Source organism: Meriones unguiculatus, chromosome 16 (genome assembly GCF_030254825.1).
Source record: "Meriones unguiculatus strain TT.TT164.6M chromosome 16, Bangor_MerUng_6.1, whole genome shotgun sequence".
In the NCBI taxonomy this organism is placed as follows: domain Eukaryota; kingdom Metazoa; phylum Chordata; class Mammalia; order Rodentia; family Muridae; genus Meriones; species Meriones unguiculatus.
In genome coordinates, this window is record NC_083363.1 from 18,798,304 (window position 1) to 18,817,185 (window position 18,882).

The following is an 18,882-nucleotide window of genomic DNA, read 5'->3' on the forward strand; positions in this document are numbered from 1 at the left end:
GTGCAGACCAAACACAGCTATTCTTAGCAGATAAGTATCCTGGGAAAGTAAAAGCTATGTAAGTTAAGGTCTCTTTGATGGTGAGCAACAGAAGTCCCTTTGATCTAACTTAAGCTAAAAAGAGGACAGAGGATGGGTGAAGAGAAGCGACTGCCAGGTACCTAAGCTTTGATCACTCAGGTGCTCCCAAATGAGGTTCTTCCGCCTCTTCCACGATTCCCTCCCTGTTTCCCACCAGTTGTGCTTCCGGCTCCCAGAAGAATACCCCTTCCTTAAGAACAATCCGCTTGGAGCTGAAGGAAGGGATGACTCAGCCATTAGGAGAGCTTGCTGCTCTTTCGAGGATCCATGTTCAATTCCCAGTCCCCACACTGGGCAGCTCACAACCGTCTAACCCCACCTTTAGGGGATCCCACTCTTCTGGTTTCTGTAAGCTCTTGCACACAGGCGAACATTCTCTACACAGACACATAATTCAAGATAAGATAAATCTTTGTTTGTTTGTTTTTGTTTTTTGGGGGTAACAGGGTTTTTCTTTTAGTCCTGGCTGTCATCCTGGACTCGATTTGTAGACTAGGTTAGCATCAAACCGGGAGAGATGCACCACCATGCCTGGCTCGGGTGAAATAGATCTTCAGAGATGCAGAGGGAAGCCCAGGCATGATGTCTTGAGTCTTTAATCCTAGAACTAGGGAGGCAGAGAGAGGCAAACTGTGAGTTTGAGGCTCAGGGTAGCCAGGGCTATGTGGAGAAATCCTGTCTCAAAACAAACAAACAAACAAACAAACAAACACCGAAACCAAACAACAGCAAAAAAAAAAAAAAAAAAAAAAAAAAAAAAACCACCAACCAACTAACCAAATAAACAGAGAAATTGATTTATAGAAGAAAGATCTGTTCAGGGGCCAGGACAGATGGCTCAGCGGCTAAAAGTATACGCTGCTTTTTCACTTCCGTTTCCAGGCCCCGCATCAGCATCCTGTAACTCCAGCTGCAGGAGATCTGTCGCCTTCTTCTGTCCTCCTTGGGCACCCAAAACTGTGTATACATAACCACACGTATAATTTAAAAAATAAGATAAAGCGGAAAGAAAAAAAAATCTTATCTTTATTGTCTGCTGGTGGTCCTTTGTGTTAGGTGAGAAGGAGCTTGTCAAGGCCTGTCCATCTATCTGGTTTATTCTCCAGCCCTTTTATTTTTTTTTCTACTCACCCCTCCCCCAGCCCCATGAGATACATTTAAAATCGGGCTTTATTGTAGAAGCTTAGAAAATAAATGTCAAAAGAAGAGACGACTCCTACAATTTAGCTTATTTATTAGTCCAAGGCAAGGTATCTATTGGAATATGGCAGGTTGTGTTCCTGGGGTAGGTAGGGTTCGGCTTTCTATCACTTTCCCTAGGGGGGAAAGCGTGAGAAACGGTTTCTCTCCTCTGAGTGTGGGCAGACATTAGGGTTCCAGGCAGTCTGACCCAGGAGTTAATGGTTTTTGAGGGGTTGTCTGGGAAATCAAGCTTTCTAGCTCTCAAGATCTGAATTTTCGGTCCTGGGGAGAATCGGGGTTCACCTGGCAGGCACGGGGAGAACCCGGCAGTCCTGTAGGAGTATATGCTGCTGTTTTACTTTGGGGCAGCCCTTCCAGCTGGAAGAAGGGAAGGCCCTTGTCCCACTCGGCTAGTTCGTGCCATCCAAAGTGACCTCCAGAGTCTTTCGTGGGCAGTTTTGTCTGTCACACACACGAACTTAAATCCCTTGACCTAGGCAGTTGCTTAAGACTCCCACGTGGCTCACCGTTGCCTCTAGGATGAAGTCCAGGGGGTTTGTTTCCACACCTAGCCTTACATGAGCCCTCAATCTAGCCCGAGTCACCCCCTGTGCCGTTCTGCGCACCCCAGCTGTTCCAGGGGACCCGCTGTGCCCCAACATACCCCGCTATGGCGTCTCAGCATCTGGGTGGCTTTTGCACCGAGCCTTTTTCGAAGGCGTCCCGCTGCCCGCTCCGCCCACTAAATTTCTCCCGTGGTCAAAGCCTGCTCCTCTTTTACCTCTCAGAGCGACTGTTACTCTCCCTGGGAAACATTCCCGGATCTTTAATCCACACACCCATCTTGGTTAATCATCCGGTCTCCCCGTCTCGGTTCACACCTTTCTCATGTGCCTTGTTAAGCAACATAGCCGCAGTCTCCCCTAGGTCGCCAGTTTCCTGAGCTGGGGAGACCTTGTTTTTCTTGTCCTTACGGCTTCGACCCGCCTGGCCACTCTCCACGGGGCACTATCTCACTGGCTCCACTGTGGCATCCTGCCCTGTATCTCATATCAGGGAGTATGCTTAAGATCCAGGCTTACTGAATGCCTGTAGACCTTTGCCTGACGATTAGGATATTGTAAAGGTGGCCTTGGGGAGCTGGAGAGATGGCTCCGTGGTTAAGAACTCTCTGTGGACCTGAGTTCATTTCCCAGCACCCACGTTAGGGTGCCTGCAACTCCAGCTGCCGGAATCCAACACTCTTCTGGCCTCTGCTGGCACCTTCTTGTACGTACTGGAGGGTGTGAGTGTGTGCTTATGTGACACACACGCACACACACACACACACACACACACACACATGCATGGGTGGGCTCCAGTAAAAAAAAAAAAAAAATTAAAGACAGACTTCTTACAGTCTGTCAGATTGCTGGGGGCTTATGTTAAAGGGGGAGAGGGACTCAAAAGTCTGGGAGAAATACAATTGGGGTATAAGCCAGATCTTCTGGATCTTCTCGCTGAGGGTCAACGGGAACATTTACCCTGAGAAATGGCTGTGCATGCAGAGATAATCTCCTGTGTGTAAAAGGAACGACGGGATCTTTTTTCAGGACAGATTTCCCCTTCTTTGACCTTTCCTCAGTATGATTGTACTGTTGTTAACTTTATTACTGAGGCTTAATGCTCAAGAAACCAGGAAACCCTTCTGGAAACAGCTGTGAATGTGGCCATTCACTGATTTTTTGCCCCCACCATTAGGGCCTATGGAGAGGGATCTGTTTCCAGGGCTTGGGCGCCTGTGTTCTCCTTTAGAAGTACTAATGACAGGCACTTAAATTAGACCACACAGAGTTAAGGGAAATGATTCAGTCCCCCATTTTCATCAGACCAATGAACTTCAGAGGGGACCGGAGCCAACTGCCCTGACCCCTGCGAGGAGTTTCAGAACAACTGTGTAATTCCCAGAAAGATAAGAGGGCGCAGGTCACTCCGTGGTTCTCAAGTCTCCTCAGTCATCCCGGGACACACCTCGGGGCAGGAGGATGCCAAAGTACACGGGGCGCTGGGTGTGAGCCTGGTGAGAGCAGAGACCGGGAGGCCTAATGGAGGGGCTGGCACTGTACAGGCCCAGTCTGGCCTGTGCGGCAGCTGCACATGTTCCCGGGACCCGAGCCAGCTGGTGGCTCATGGCAATGCTTTCTGGGTCCTGGCTCTGTCCCAAAACGGGCTCGAGCTCCTTTTGTCTGATCCGGCCATGGCTTTGTTCTGACTCCAAGCTGAAGTTTGGCTCCTGAGCCAGAAGGCGAAGGCAGGTCCTTGCCCCCTTAACCCATGCTCTCCTTCCAATCCACAGGGCGGGGTGGAGGGGTGGGGGATGGGGGATGGGAGGGAGCAAAGTTACTGTAGTGTAGTGGTCCCGCCCCTGCGGGTCTCCCCAGCACACTTCAGCGTTAACCTTTGAGCGCTGGGCTCCAGCTGACGCTGAGGTCACGAGGCCTACGGCGGAAGTGTAGAGGTCTAGGAACACTAGGAGGTGACCCCAAACTGGGTTGCAACACCAACACACCTTGGTTTTCCAAGACATGTGACCCCCCCCCCCCAACGCCCAAATCAGGGTCTCCGAAACAGGCTACCAGGAAACCCACAGACCTCTCAAAACTCCCAATCTCCATCAAACATTTTGAGATGATTTCCAACGCTGACGCTCCTCGACCCGAAGGCTCTACTTTAAGGAATCTTTAGGACGTTTGGTATCTCTATTGATCAGGTCAGGCGATCCAAGCAGAGGCGGAAGGCCGGCCACGCAGAGGGAGCTTCTAGACAAAGCTTCTAGACCAGACTCCCGTCTCCCCGGCAGCTCGCGGTCCCATCCCATCCCCTCTGGGCTCTGAAATCCGCTTGTAAAATATAGGCTTTATTTGTAGGCTTCTCCCTCTAGTGTCAGGCTAATTCTCCCAGATTGAGAGTAACACGATAAAAGGGAGAAAATTTTCTTTTTCGTTTTGTTTTGTTTGTTTGTTTGGAGTGCTTTCCTTTTTTTAAACTCTTTTTTTTTTTTTTTTTTTTTTTTGAAACTGCAACTTCGGATCCCAGCAGAGGCTCCTGGGGGTTTTAAGAACATCAATCAGTTTCGCAGCTGGAGGCTGAGGCTTTCCTCAGGGAAGACTTTTTACATAAAACAGATTGTACTTTGTCCTTGCCAGGGCAGACAAAGGTTTAAATTAAATATGCAGCAAGCTCCAGTTGGCTGCCTGCCACCACCCAGAGGAGGGGGAAGGGAAATCGTGTCCCCACTCGCCTGACTCACTCAGTTTTTTTTTAATTTTTTTTTCCCCTTCCCATTTCTGTTACTGCAGTGGAAGGCGCCTGCAGTCTCGGGCTGGGTCTTTTCTGTAAATGCACTCCGTGAGAGATACCCAGCCTTCTGGGACTTTGGCTTCCTCTTCCGTGCAAGGAGGGAGGTGACCTTTGAAGGTCTTTTCTGTATGTAACCTTTTCCGTTTTCTCTGATCTCAGTGGCAGGGATTTTTCAGCAAATGGCCTAGGCTTATCTGTATGGAACTCACCCTCACCATTCCCAGGGTGACCTCATCTATAAGTGATCCACCTTCATCATTCCTGGGGTGACTTATGAATGAAAAAAAAAAAGGAAGAAAATAACGAAAGCAGGTCGTGATGCTCCTGTGTATGGTGGAGGAGAAGGTTTATTATAGATATAAGGGAGAAGACAGACAGACATCTGGGGGAGCTGGGGGAGTTGAGAGAGAACATGGTCAGCCTGCAGCAGGGCCATGTGAAAAGAAAGGGGGAGGGAGAGCCAACCAAGAGAGGTGGCCTGGGCCAAGTGACTAGTGTAGCCAAAATGGCTGAATTATATAGTGGCCCAGAAGCTGGGGGAAGGAGAGCCCACCTCAGTCCCTGGGCTAGAGAAGTTATGGTAGGGATGGGGTATGCTAGCCAGGAGGGTCCTATACCAGGTAGGGACTGAGGGATGCTGGGAGAACCTGGCGGTCAGTATCACCTTTGATAGCCGTTGTTCATGGGTCTGAGACATAACACTTTCATCTCTGTGGTTAAACCCTCCTCATTCCTGGGGTCACCTCATATGTGTGATCCACCATCAGCGTTCCTGGGGTCACCCTATCTACATGTGATCCATCCTTGACATTCCTGGGGTGACTCCGTGTGTGAAGGCTTGGCTCTACCCCTCCCCCACCCCAACCTCTTGGGCCAGCCAACCATATTATCAGGGAACATGATTAATGACATTTGACCTTGCAAACCAGTTATGGCTTACCTTCATCCTTCATGAAACAGCTCCAGCCAGTCGTCACCAGCATTGAGGATGTCTGAGGTGGAGTGGACATCTTTTTTTACCTTTATTTTTTATGCTTTTAAACACTGGTAAGAGCCCTGACTAGTATTCTCTCAGTTTGATACAACCGAGAGTCGTTTGAAAGCAGGAATTCTCCACTGAGAAAACGCCTCCTTGAGATCCAGCTGTGATAGATGGGGGAGGGCCCAGTCCACTGAGGGTGGTGCCATCCCTGGGCTGGTGGTCCTGAGTTCTATAAGAAATAAGGCTGAGCAAGTCATGGAGAGCAAGCCAGTAAGCAATTCTCCTCCATGGCCTCTGCATCAGCTCCCGACTCTAGGGGCCTGCTGGGTTTGAATTTCTGCCCTGACTTCCCTCAGTGATGAACGGTGAAAGCTGGAGCAGGTTGTTAGACGTATAAGCTGAAAAAAATCCTTTCCTCAGAATAATAGCAACCCTAACTATGACAATAAGTAGTAGTAGCAGCAGTAGTAATAAAAACAACCTTGGGACATAATAATAATAATAATAATAATAACAATAACATCAACAACACCCTGTGCCTAACCAACCAGTTGAGTGGGTCTGAGGACAGAACTGGACTTACAGGTCAGTTCCTGGGGTTTCTTAGAGGTTAAGAAGATTAGAATTCCTGGGGTTAGCTTGGCAGCTCCGCTGGTAGGGTGCATGTCGAGAGTGCATGAAACCCTGGAATATACCCCCAACGCTTCGTTACACCTGGGCATGGTGGGGCACAGTAATGCCAGCACTGGGGAGGGGGTGGCGGGAGGACCAGAAGTTCAAGGTCCGACATTCATGGCTACATAGTAAGTTTAGGGCCAGTCTCAGTGCGGTGGTTTGAATGAGAATGGCCCCCATGGGCTCATAGATTTGAATGCCTGGTCACCAGGGACTGACTCTATTTGGAAGGATTAGGAGGCATGGCCTTGTTGGAGGACGTGTGTCCCTGGGGTGGGCTTTGAGGTTCAGGAGCTGCTATTGGATCAGGATGTAGCCACAAACTACTTCTCCAGCATCACTTCTGCCTGTGTGCTGCCATGCTTCCCTCCTTGGTGACAAGGGACTAAACCTCTGAAACTATGGGCAAGCCCGAATCAAATGTTTCCTTTTTTTCCATTTGTTTGTTTGTTTACAAAGCAAGTTTATTTCTGCTGAAGAGGTGTCTTACGTTTACATCTAGGGAAGCAGCAGAAAGAAACTCCGCCTCTGAGAACTGGGTCCCTGAGTCCTCAGCAGCAGTATCTTTACTGGGGACCAAAGATGTTGGGATCATGAAGAGTCAAACTAGTCACCGGTTGTTCAAAGTTACCCAGGCTCCAAGGTAGACATGACAGATTTTTAGGGCCCAGGGACCTGCTGTTAGTTAGGGGCTGACTGAAGGTGAGCAAGAGGTAAGTCTGGTACCCGGGCAGCTGAAGCAAGGCCTGATGCAGTGCGACCTCCTTTGCCATCTGCTGCTTGCCAGAAAGGAACCAGGCATCTTGACAGCACCCCCCTCCCCCACCCCCGGGATAAGTTCTCCAAACAGAGAGGCTGCACAGATAGCCCGTGCAAGGCCCTAGCCTACCCTGCACCCTGCCAATGTCCTCACAACAGTACCATGCAGCCCCTTTGTCCCGCATGTGGGCCTGCAGCAACAGAAGTTCCATGATCACACTCCATTTGGTCACGGGATGGTAGGAAACTTCTTGGTTATCCCGGCCGATAGGAGGCCGCTCATATCAATGGCTCCAGGGGGAAGGATGTCAGAGAAGGCGCCTCCGAACAGTGGACAGTTTCTGGTGGGAGCCATAGATCTCAGACTTGAGTCTGGACATCAGTGAGGTTTTCAAGACACCTACATGGGCCTTTGAGGCATCATTTGCTCTGGGGTTCCTGAAGCGCCCACCACCTCCTCAGGGCCTACTAATCTCATTCAAATGTTTTCCTTTTTAAGAGTTGCCTCTGTCATGGTGTCTTTTCACAGCAATAAAACCCTAATTCAGACAGTGAGATACAGTAGACCTTGCCTCAAAACAAAACAATACACATGTTGTAAGCTATAACAAAGAACTATAGGCAGGAAGATAGAACTTTTATAGATTGTTCAATCATATTCTTTATTTCTCTCTCTCTTTCCCTTCCTTCCTTCCTTCCTTCCTTCCTTCCTTCCTTCCTTCCTTCCTCCCTCCCTCCCTCCCTCCCTCCCTCCCTCCCTCCCTTCCTTCCTTCCTTCTTTCCTTCCTTCCTTCCCTTCATCCCTTCCTCCTCTTTCTTTCTCTTTCTTTCTTTCTTTCTTTCTTTCTTTCTTTCTTTCTTTCTTTCTTTCTTTCTTTCTTTCTTTCTCGAGAGGCTGTCTTGGAACTTGATCAGGCTGGCCTCCAACTCACAGAGATCCAGCTACCTCTGCCTCCCTGATTACAGGGATTACGGGCGTGCACCACCATCACCCAGCTGTCATCTTTTTCAATATAGAAATGTTACACTGAAAGCTCAATTTCAAGAAAGCAACTTGACCCATATTCAGCTTCAAATCAAGTCATGCCCTAGAAATTTGCTATTATTTTTTTTTCAATGCAGTTTATTCAGGAACCTTGAACAATCCTCGGACCCTGGGGAAAGCCAGCCCACAGCTTAAATAGCCTCTGGGTAGCCAACCCAGGCGTGCCACGTGGGCAATGCAGATAGGTCCACATACATGGAAGCAAGCCAGATCCTCAGCCTTAGCCAAATGTGGAATTGTTCGTGACAGAGAGCACTCACCATCGGGAAGGTGGAAGGCGGAAACCAGCTCCATCTTTAAGGCATAGCATTCCGCAGCTCTCTACAGTTCCCCCTTTTTGTTTTAGACGCATCAGGCAAGAGTAGAGGTCTGATCTCTGATATTAGAAATAAATTGGGACTTTGTACTGATGTTCATTTAGGTGTCATCCATCCAAAGAGCATCAGACCCGTCCGATACCTTTTTCTCAGAGGCGGGACCTGGGGCATCAACCCGCATGCAACCAGACATGCTCTTCTCTGGGTCCAAAGCGGCTGACCCTGAGTGCAGTGCTTAGCCTCGCATCCTGAGCGTAACATTTTAGCTTTTTATGGTATCCAACCATGCTTGGGGAGACTGTCCTGCTTCAATGGCTGTAAAGGCCTGAATGGTCATGGCTGCATTACGCTGTTGTGAGACTCTAATCTTGCATATATACCACAGGCAAACCAAGGAGACCAACACCAGAAGGCCTGCTAACGCTCCCATGCCCGCCCATTCCTTCAGATGATTCATGGCTGCAGCAATCCATGATGATAATCCTGTGGCTAGTCCTGCGTCCACTCTGGTAGAATTTACTGTGACAATGGCCACTCTCAGCTGCTCCATCGTAGTATCGAATTCTCCAGTCCAATTACCTAAAATATAGCTCGACAATTGTTTAGACAGATTTGCAGCACAGGAAAAATTCTCATGTTATATGCTAGTGACTCAAAGTCCAGCATATTTTCATTGACAGCCAAGTTGAGCGATTTGCCATAGGGTATCAATTTGCTCCTGCACGAGGTCACTCCTCTGATTGGAAATTTGCTATTTTATTAGTTAAAAAAACTTAGAATTTCTAGTTCCATCTTAAACTTTTTTTTTTTTTTTTGAAATAGGGTTTCTTTGTGTAGCCTTGCACTCGTTTTGTAGACCAGCCTGGCACAGCTATCTGCCTGCCTCATACTCCCCAATTGTTGGGATTATGGGCATGTGCCACCGTGCCTGGCTATAAAAATAAATCTTAAAGTATAATAACAATATATTATTTTTAAAAAGCAAGAAATAAAATTTGGGGGCCAGGGAGATGGTTCAGTTGGTAAAGTGCTTGCTATGTAAGTACAAGGACCCAAGTTTGACTACTGGAACCCACATTTTAAAAAGCCATGTGTGGTAACTACTTTGTTACCACACATGAAGAGAGAGAAACAGAGGATGCCTGGGGCTCACTGGGCAGCCAGCCTAGACCACTAGGTGAGATCCATGCAGTGACACTGTTTCAAAACACCAGGGAATGGAGAGATGGCTCAGAGGTTCCTCTTGCAGAGGAACCAGGTCTGGTTCCCAGCACCCCATCACGCAACTACCTGTAACCCCAGTATCAAGGAATCCCATGCACACTGGCTTCCGTGTGTACTCATTCACAAGTGACATATATACACGCACACAGACACACACCCATACATGTAAATGAAAGAAAAATGTTTTCTTAAAAGAACTGCGGATTTTAATTTCAGGAATGCACAGGAATTGTTTAATGCACCGAAATTGTTTAAGGTTTTTCCAAGTGAGATGCCAGTCAAAATAGGCATGGTAAATTTTTAGGAAACAAGACAAGCCTCTGAATTGAAATGCTGTGAGTCGAAGGAAATAAACTGGGCTGGAGAGATGGCTCAGTGGTTAAGAAAGGGCACTGGCTGCTCTTCCTTAGAGGACCTGGGTTCGATTCCCAGCACCCATGTGATGGCTCACACCCATCTGTACTCCCAGTTCCAGGGTATCCAACACCATCTTATGCACCCCTCCAGAAACCAGACACATTTGCTTAAATACAGATTACAATTCTCTATTTAGTCTTTGTTCCTTCATCTTAAAAATTAAGACATAAACACTATCAAATTCTCCTCCTCGAGTTTGTCTCAATCTTTCCCATTACTTAAGCTTTCTGCCCCTGCCCTCCCTCATGTGGTGTGTGTGTGTGTGTGTGTGTTCACCATCGACCTTGGTTTTTGAGAAACACCTCTCACTGGGACCTGGGCTCCTGGTCAGCCAGCGTAGTACCGGAGTTACAGGCTAGCATGTCCATCCTTTTTCTTTTTTTTTTCTTTTTTCCTTAAAGACAGGGTTTCTCTGTGTAGCCTTGGCTGTCCTGGACTCACTAGGCCACGCTGGCCTCCAGCTCACAGTCCGCCTGCCTTTGCCTCCCTGAGTGCTGGGATCACGGGCGTGAGCCACCGCTTCTTGAGTGGGAGCTGGGAATCTAGCTGAGGTCCCACAGCTTGCTTGGCGAGCACCAGGCCAACACTGCTTCCTCCCCAGCCTCTACTTTTTTTTGTGTCTTGTAGAGAGCAAGTGTCTTGGATTTTTTTCTATTGATGTGTTGGTTCCGTGATGTAGTTCAGGATGTGCTACCCATGTGCAGCACGGTGTCATTTGAAAAACTGGCTCAAGTAGGAAGGGCTCTGACCTTCTCCCCATCTCCCAGGCAAGCCACAAGAGAACTCTCTGATCGCTCTCTGAAGCAGGTCATGAGACCCTTACATGAGAGGTGCTTACCCTGTACTTAGAGAAGAGGAACATTCTTATCACCAAAGGCTGAGGACAGAAAGAAGGAGCCAGACTAGCCAGTGTGACTAAATTCTTGGAAGGTTATCACGGGATCCTGACAAACCTGTTTGTCTAGCGCTCCACCGCCATTCACTTCTTCAGACTTGAAAATTCACGAGTGGCCTCATTTCTTTAGATCTAGAAAACCGAGACACAGTTTGCTTGCTTTTTTCTTCTCTTAACCCGACTTTGGTTGCAGATTCTTCTGCCAGGAATAAATAGCAGCGGATGAGAAAGAGGAATCTTTCCTCGGTGAGCTGGATTCCTGGAAGTCACAGACTGTGAAGAGCAGGGTGCAGTTGCCAGCACCCTTAACCCAGGCACGCCTACCTTGAGAGGAGCTGGGAGGCAGAGAGAGACTCACCCAGCAGCTTGCAGACCAGGCAGGAGTACACTTCGGAGCAGCAGAAGCAGGCGAGACTGCCTCAGCAAGAAGGCAGAAGAGAACTGACTCCCGCAAGTTGCCCTCTGACCTCCACACGTGTGCCCTAGCACAAGCAGCCCCTTTATATAAAACAGACAAATAAAAATAAAATCTTTTCTCCCAACAGCAACTTCTACTTAAAAAAAAAAAAAAGTAAGACTTCTAATTATTTTACGGGCTGGAATGAAAACTTAGCTGTTAAGGGTACTTGCGGTGGTGGCGCACACCTTTAGTCCCAGCACTTGGGAGGCAGAGGCAGGCTGATCTCTGAGTTCGAGGCCAACCTGGTCTACAGATCAAGTTCCAAGACAGCCAGGGTTACACGGAGAAATCCTGTCTCCAACCAAACTTTATACCTTTTTTGCTTGGGAGGGAGGCTGGCCTGGAACTCACAGAGATACTGCTGCCTTTGCCTCTCAAGAGCTGGGGTTAAAGGCGTGTGCCACAACCATCTTCCCGACATAAGCTTTTTAAAATTTTTATTAATTACAGTTTTATTTATTTTGTGTGCATGTGGAGAGGTCTCACATGCATGGCACAGCATATATGAGGAGGTCAGAGGTCAGAGGTCAGAAGTGGGGCTTGGTTCTCTCCTCCACCGTGTGGGTACAAGGACTCGAAACTCAAGTGGTCAGGGCTGGTAACACGCGCCCTTCCCTACCGAGCCATCACTCTGGCTTCTCTATATTCCAGTCCTCTAAGCTGCTACTTGAGGTTAAGTTGAAGGGCATAGGATATGCAGTGTTTCTGTAAGCAAGGCATGATGTGAAAAACTTCCCCTATGAGATGTTGCAGGCGATGCCAGGGTCAGGGCAAACACGAGGTACAAACAGAAAGCTCCTGATTTACCGGTTTCTCTTTAACGACATGTTGCCATGCTACCATCACGAGAATAATTACAGTATGCCAACACTGAAGTGTTTTGGTGCTGTGTTATATAATTAACCACTAGCTGCCCCAGTGGGCCAACTCTGAACTCTCGGCTTCTAAACATCACAGATGTATTTCTTCCTCGTACATAGTCAGCAGGGATGCTCACCTACCCAGAAACCATAGACTCTTCCATCTACATCATGGGGTGTGTGGTGGGGTGACCTTTGAGGTTCCAAAGGCCTTGTACTATTTCCTGTCTCTCTCTCCTTTCTGCTTCTGGTCCAAGATGTGTGCCCTCAGCACCCTGGTCCACCCGCATGCTTGCCTGCTGCTTCTTCCTGCCATCGTGGAACCCTCTGGAACCATAAGGCAGCGTGAACTCTTTCGTTCTTAAGCTGCCTCGCTCATAGTGTTTTATCACAGCAACAAAAAGGCACAACCTGACTGATTTGCTGAGCATCTTCGTCTCCGTTTAGACAAGGTGTTTGTTTCGAGTTGTCTCATACTCACCAGTCTATGCCATGAGAGTCTATGCCCACCATGGTTGGAACACAGGAGAATGACCCTTGGTGAACAATGCATTGCGGGAACTGGGAGAGAGGCTCCAGGGAAAAAGACAAAGGGCCTGTTACCTCAGGTGCATTTTGTTCCCTGGATTGGTCTTGGATGTGATTGTGTGCCTCCTGTGACAAACATTTACGTTCAGTAAGACGTGTTTATTCTTGTTGGATGCCAGAACATAGCTACAGAACCCAACCTGGTCAGTGGACCCTGAATCTGGATATGGCCTTCTGCCTTGCTTTCCCAGACATAGTCTGTAGTCTGTAGACATAGTCAGGCACTTGTGTTTCAGTTGGTCTGTCCTGAGAAAGTTCTGAGAAAGGGCTGCTCTGTTAATATTTTAATAACTAAATATTTAGTTAATATTTAGTTGCTGGTCTCTATTTACAAGCTTTACTGAACACAAACAACCTTCTATGAATCATTTCTTTTTTCATTCATATATAAAAGCACACTGAAACTGAAGTAAAGTTGTCTATAGCATCGGATTGGAGTCATCTCATTTTTTTTTTCTTTTTAATTTTACGCACAGGAGTGTTCTGTCTGCATGTACACCTGCTTGCATCAGATCCCAGTATAGATGGTTGTGAGCCACCATGTGGTTGCTGGGAATTGATCTCAGGACCTCTGGAAGAGCAGACGATGCTCTTAACCGCTGAGCTATCTCTTCACTCAGTCTCACTCTTTAATGTCCTCAGATCCCTGGTCTTGCAGACAGATCTGCACAGGTTGATGAGAATCAACACGCCACCACGACCTCTCTTTTGTTTGTTTTGGTGTTATTTTTCAAGACAAAGTTTCCCACAGTCTAGGCTGGCCTTGCCCTGGCTATATGGCTAAGGATGATCCTCCGGCACCACCTGCCAAGTTCTGGGATGGCTGGCATGCACCTCCAGGCCTGGTTTATTCAGTGCTGGGGCATCAACCCAGGACCACGTGGGTGCTAGGCAATGTGCATGCTAGGGCGAGCATTGTATCAACTGAGCTGCACCCCAGCCCTCTGTATCCATTCTTTAACCATCTGGAGAAAAAAGCTAGGGAATAAATTACTTAGGAATTTGGAAATAAAAAGGATAAATACATGTGGCAGAACCTTTTTTAATACTGAAGATTTTTAAATGAAGCTGACAATGTTATAAAATTTCACTGTTATCGCAGTGATTGCAAAATTAAAAATCTGTTAAGGTTTTAGAAGGGCCCACAGCTTTATTTTATTATCTATCTATCTATCTATCTATCTATAGGTATGGGTAACTGTTATCAGTGTCAGTCTGCACACTCAAGTGTACAAAAATACTGCAATGCCCAATGGATGAAGAATGGGTGCCATATGTAGGGTCTGGGTCATGGTATTAAATGGCTCCCAGCAGCCCTTGCCTCTGTATTCTACGTTTTTCTTCTTCCCACAGTGGAGTGGGGATGTGACAGTGGTGAGCCACCTTAGGCCAGAGTAGTTAAAGCACCAACAAGCCAGGGTCTGGGATGAACTGGGGTCCTGGGGCAGGGTGGCTTTAGCGCTTATGATAGTTAATCTTGACTGTCAACTAGCGCTCCTGGGAAGAGATCCTTAGTTGAAGAACTGGCTCCATCAGCTCTACCTGTGGGCTTGCCTTGACTGCTGATTGGTGTAGGAGGGCCCAGGCCCATCAGGCCACTGTGGGACCATCCCCAGGCAGATGGGCCTGGGCTGTATGAGCCAGGAGCAGCACAGGCCTGTAATCCCAGCACTCAGGGAGGCAGAGGCAGGCAGGCCAGCCTGGTCTACAAAGTGAGTCTAGGGCAGCCAAGGCTACACAGAGAAACCCTATCGCAAAACCAAACCAAACAAAACGGAACAACAACAACAACCCCCCAAACAAATAACAAAACAAAACAAAAAAGAAAGGCAGCTGACCACGAGCCTCGGCGCAAGCCGTGTTCCTCCATGGTCTCTGCTCCAGTTCCCGCTTTGAGGTCTTGCCTGGACTTCCCTCAGCGGTAAACTGTGACCTGAAAGTGTAAGCTGAAAGAAACCTTTTCCTTCCCCAAATTGGTCGAGGTGTTTATGTCAGCAGCAGCAAAGCAAACTAGGCCGCAGCTGGGCCCCTACTGCCTTGAACTTTCAGATGGTAGAAAAGAGCATTCCCAGCTCTGGTTCCTTTTGAAGAACAGCGGAAACCACTTCCTGCAGGATCCACCCACTTTCCAGGGTATTCCCAGACACGCCCTCCCTGGTTTCCCAGGGCCCAGCCTTTGCTGCTCTCTTCCACTCTGGGTGTCCCACGTGCTGAGAAAATTCTGTGGTGTCTTCACCAGCTGCGCCCGGCGGGGCTCAGGCTCACGTTGCGTTTCTGGCAGCAGTGCGTCGCCGCAGCCACCGTACCACTCTGTGGCCTGGGGGATTTCTGCGGCGCTCTCCCAGAGCCATCTGCCTCCGAGCCCCATGCTGACACCCTTCTGCTCTGGAAGCCGCCGGGCTGAGGACGCCTTCAGTTTCCAGCTTCCCCCTGCAGCAGGGCCGAATATTCTAGTCTAGAAGCCCCGTGTGCACTTGGGAGTTTTCTTATTCCTGTCTCTGAGCTCAGCAGCGGACAAGGGGACCCATTCTCAGAACACGCTGGTGGCTGGAAGATATTAGTGAACACTGTCTCTCTGCTTTTTCTTTCAAATCCCCTTGTTTTTCCGCTAACAGCAAAACGTTAGTTGTTTTGGGGGGCAGAGGAAACTGAGAACTTTCCCTCAAAACCTATTATCTTAGTGCCTGAGCCTAAGCGCTAAAGCTAACTACCCCCTCCCCCAACTTGGCTGTCACTCCTCCAGGGTAGTGAGTTCCTCAGGAGCTTGAGTGGCAATAACTTGTACAAAGTAGATGGCTGCAGTGGGTGCTAATGGTTGAGGGTTTCAGCTGTGCTAACCCTGCCGCATGCTTGACTTGGGAGAGTTTCCTCAGTCAATAATTAAGAGTGATTTGTCGTGATGGGGGTGAAAGTTCACTGACTTCAGATTTTGCAGGCTGTGTTCTGGTTTATTCTTTGAGAGGGTGTCCTTTCTGTCAACAGTAAGGACCAATTTCTACTGATACTGTTTGCCTCTTTATCTGTGGACTTTGATTCTGCTGGTTGTGTTCCAATGCCTCAGTTTTTATTATGAATTTCCGTAGTACACAGCCCTTCTGAGACAGGGAATTTAAAAGGTACTCAGTATTTGAACCTTGTGAGTGTCACTCCCAGCACTCCGAGTATGCTAATTCATTTAAAAATTCACTTATTTTTGAGGGAGATAATGAGATACAGTTCAAAGTGGAAATAGGATTTAAACTTATCCAATCTAGTTGCAAGGGCCCATGTGCTTAATTATTAAGCTAGATGACCTCTTCTATCAGGACTAGTTGGAAGGAAAGAGAGGGGAAGTGAGCTGGAATAATTCGGTCTATCTGTACCAATCATTCAAAATTGAAATGAATGTGCCTCATTCTAATTAAAATCCTATTTAAAATCTATTTAAGATTATGGCTAGCTGGATGGATGCTTATGAAGTTCAGTGATTAATATATTTCTTTTCTTTTTTAAATTTGTTTATTATGTATACAGTGTCCTGCCTGAACACCACTATAGCAGAAGAAGGCACCGAATCTCATATTATATAATGGTTGTGAGCCACCATATGGTTGCTGGGAATTGAACTCAGGAGCTCTGGAAGAGCAGAGAGTGCTCCTAACCTCTGAGCCATCTCTCCAGCCTGATTAATATATTTCTAAGTTATTAAATTATTATTATTTGTGTGTGTGTGTGTATGAGAGAGATGTGGTCAGAGGACAGCTTTGTGAGACTGATGTCTACGTGGGTTCCAGGGATCAAACTCAGGTCACCAAGCTTGCACAGCCTCTGATGCCCACTGAACCAGCTCACTGGCCTTAGGCTGTCAATTTTTAAGATAAATAGGGAATAGATTAAAACTCACCTCTTTTTAAAAATGACCTTTGGGCACAAATCAATACATAATACATTTTAATTCCCAAATACAAACAATAATTTAAAAATTATGTCAACTAAGCGATTAAGAATTCTTTAGCCTTCCTCTCCCCCCCCCAGTGACACTCATTGAAAGTACCTTAGCCAGCTGAGTGAATAATTGAATGGTACAACTTTATTGCCATCTAGCGGCAGCATGGAGCAATTTGAAAACGTTGAGGCGTGTGTGCATGGGGGGGGGCTTCTGTTGCCCTGCTCCCGTGAATTTCTTGGCAGCCACCTTCTTTGTCTCTATCAGTATTTTGTTTTTGATTTTCTAAACAAGGTTTCTCTTGTGTAGTCCTGGATGGCCAGGATTCACTTTGAAGACCAGGCTGGCCCTTGAACTCACAGAGATCTCCCTGTCTCTGCCTTCCCAAGTACTGGGACTACAAGTCAAGCTTTTACATTAAAAAAAGTGGTGGCTGTGGTGGCATTCAGCACTTAGGAGGCAGAGGCAGGTGGGCCTCTGCTTTCAAGGCTGTTCTACTTAGTAACTTCCAGGCCAGCGAGGGTGACATAATGAGACCTTGTCCCAAAAAAGGAGAAGAAAGAAACACCTGGAAAGAGTGGCAAGGCAGGATCTGTTTTGCGGAGATTCTGATCCAGGAAATCACTCTCTGAAGTCAGGAGGCTCGAGCGAGAAGAGGCCATGAGGAATGAAGGCCTGAATACCTGGGACAAAAGCTGTGAGAGGGTCCCAGGATGTCACTAGACAGTGGCTGGAGACTCTGGGTCTGCAGGCCCTCCAGCCCCATGGGTTCCACATCTGCTGTGGTTGCTTTGATTTAATGGAGGGAATGAGGCCTGGCTGGATTACAGGAGAGGATTATGTATGAGGTTTGCTACAGATGACAACTTCTTTAACCTCTCCTCTATTCTATCTATCTATCTATCTATCTATCTATCTATCTATCTATCTATCTATCCATCCTATCTATCTGTCAATCATCTATCATCTTTATCTATCTGTCTATCTATCTATCTATCTATCTATCTATCTATCTATCTATCTATTGTCTATCATTTATCTATTTATCTATTATCTATCTATCTATCTATCTATCTATCTATCTACCTATCTATCTGTCGTCTATCATCTTTATCTATTATCTATCTATCTATCTATCTATCTATCATTTCCTCTTCCTCCATTTATTTATTTATTGCTTGTTTGTTTGTGTGTTTTAAGACAGGGTCTGGCTACATAGCCCTGGCTATCCAGGAACTTCCTATGTGGACCAGGCTGGCCTTGAACTCACAGAACTCCACTTGTCTTTGCCTTGCAAATGCTGGGATCAAAGATGTGTGCCACCACTGCCCAGCTCTCTCCACTTTTTACATTGACTCCACACTAAAGGAATTGCAAGACAGAGGTGAGAAAGATGAATGAATTGCAAGACAGAGGTTGAGAAAGATGAACTACGAAACAAAACAGTTGAAAACCGTGAAGAGCAGTGATGCTCTTTTCTCAGTGTCTGTGGTGAGAGCAGAGTTAAGGCTGGTGGGCCTGGGGATTTAGAGATCCACTTGCCTCTGCCTCCCAAGTACTGAGATTAAAAGTGTGCACCACCACTGCCTGGCTCACAGCACATCATTTTAAAAAGAGGTCAAAAGCTGTTGCTGGCTTAAAGGACATGGTCATTTATACCTTTGGCATTTGCTGTAGTGAGACCAAATGCTTTTTGCCAGTTGTCTTATAGTTTTGAATTGTATTTGTAGAGCATGGTGGCACCTGCCTTTAATGTGTGTTTATGTGTACATTTATTTAGGCACATTTATTTGTGAGCAGGTGTGTAGAGGACAGAGTCAAACTCAGTTATTATTCCTCAGGTGCTGTCTACATCTTTTAAAAAAAAAAAGACTTATTTTAAATTACATGTGCTTGTGAAAGGCATCTTCAGAAGACAGAAGCATCACATCCCCCTGAGCTAGAGTTACAGATGGTGCTGAAACATCTTGCAGGAACCAACCTTGGTCCTCTATAAGAACAGTACACACTGTTAACTACTGAGCCATGGCTCCAGACGAGTCTCTCATTGGCTTGGGACTCACCATCCAGGCTAGGCTGGTTGTCCATCAAATCCCAGGGTTTTGCCTGTCTGGGATTACAAATTTGCCAGTG

At 47.2% G+C, this 18,882-nt stretch overlaps 1 pseudogene; it reads right to left on the reverse strand.

Moving 5' to 3' along the window:
* Window positions 1–6,825: 6,825 nt before the first annotated feature.
* On the reverse strand, window positions 6,826–7,373 carry LOC110547596 (ran guanine nucleotide release factor-like; annotated as a pseudogene).
* Between the last annotated feature and the right edge of the window lie 11,509 nt (window positions 7,374–18,882).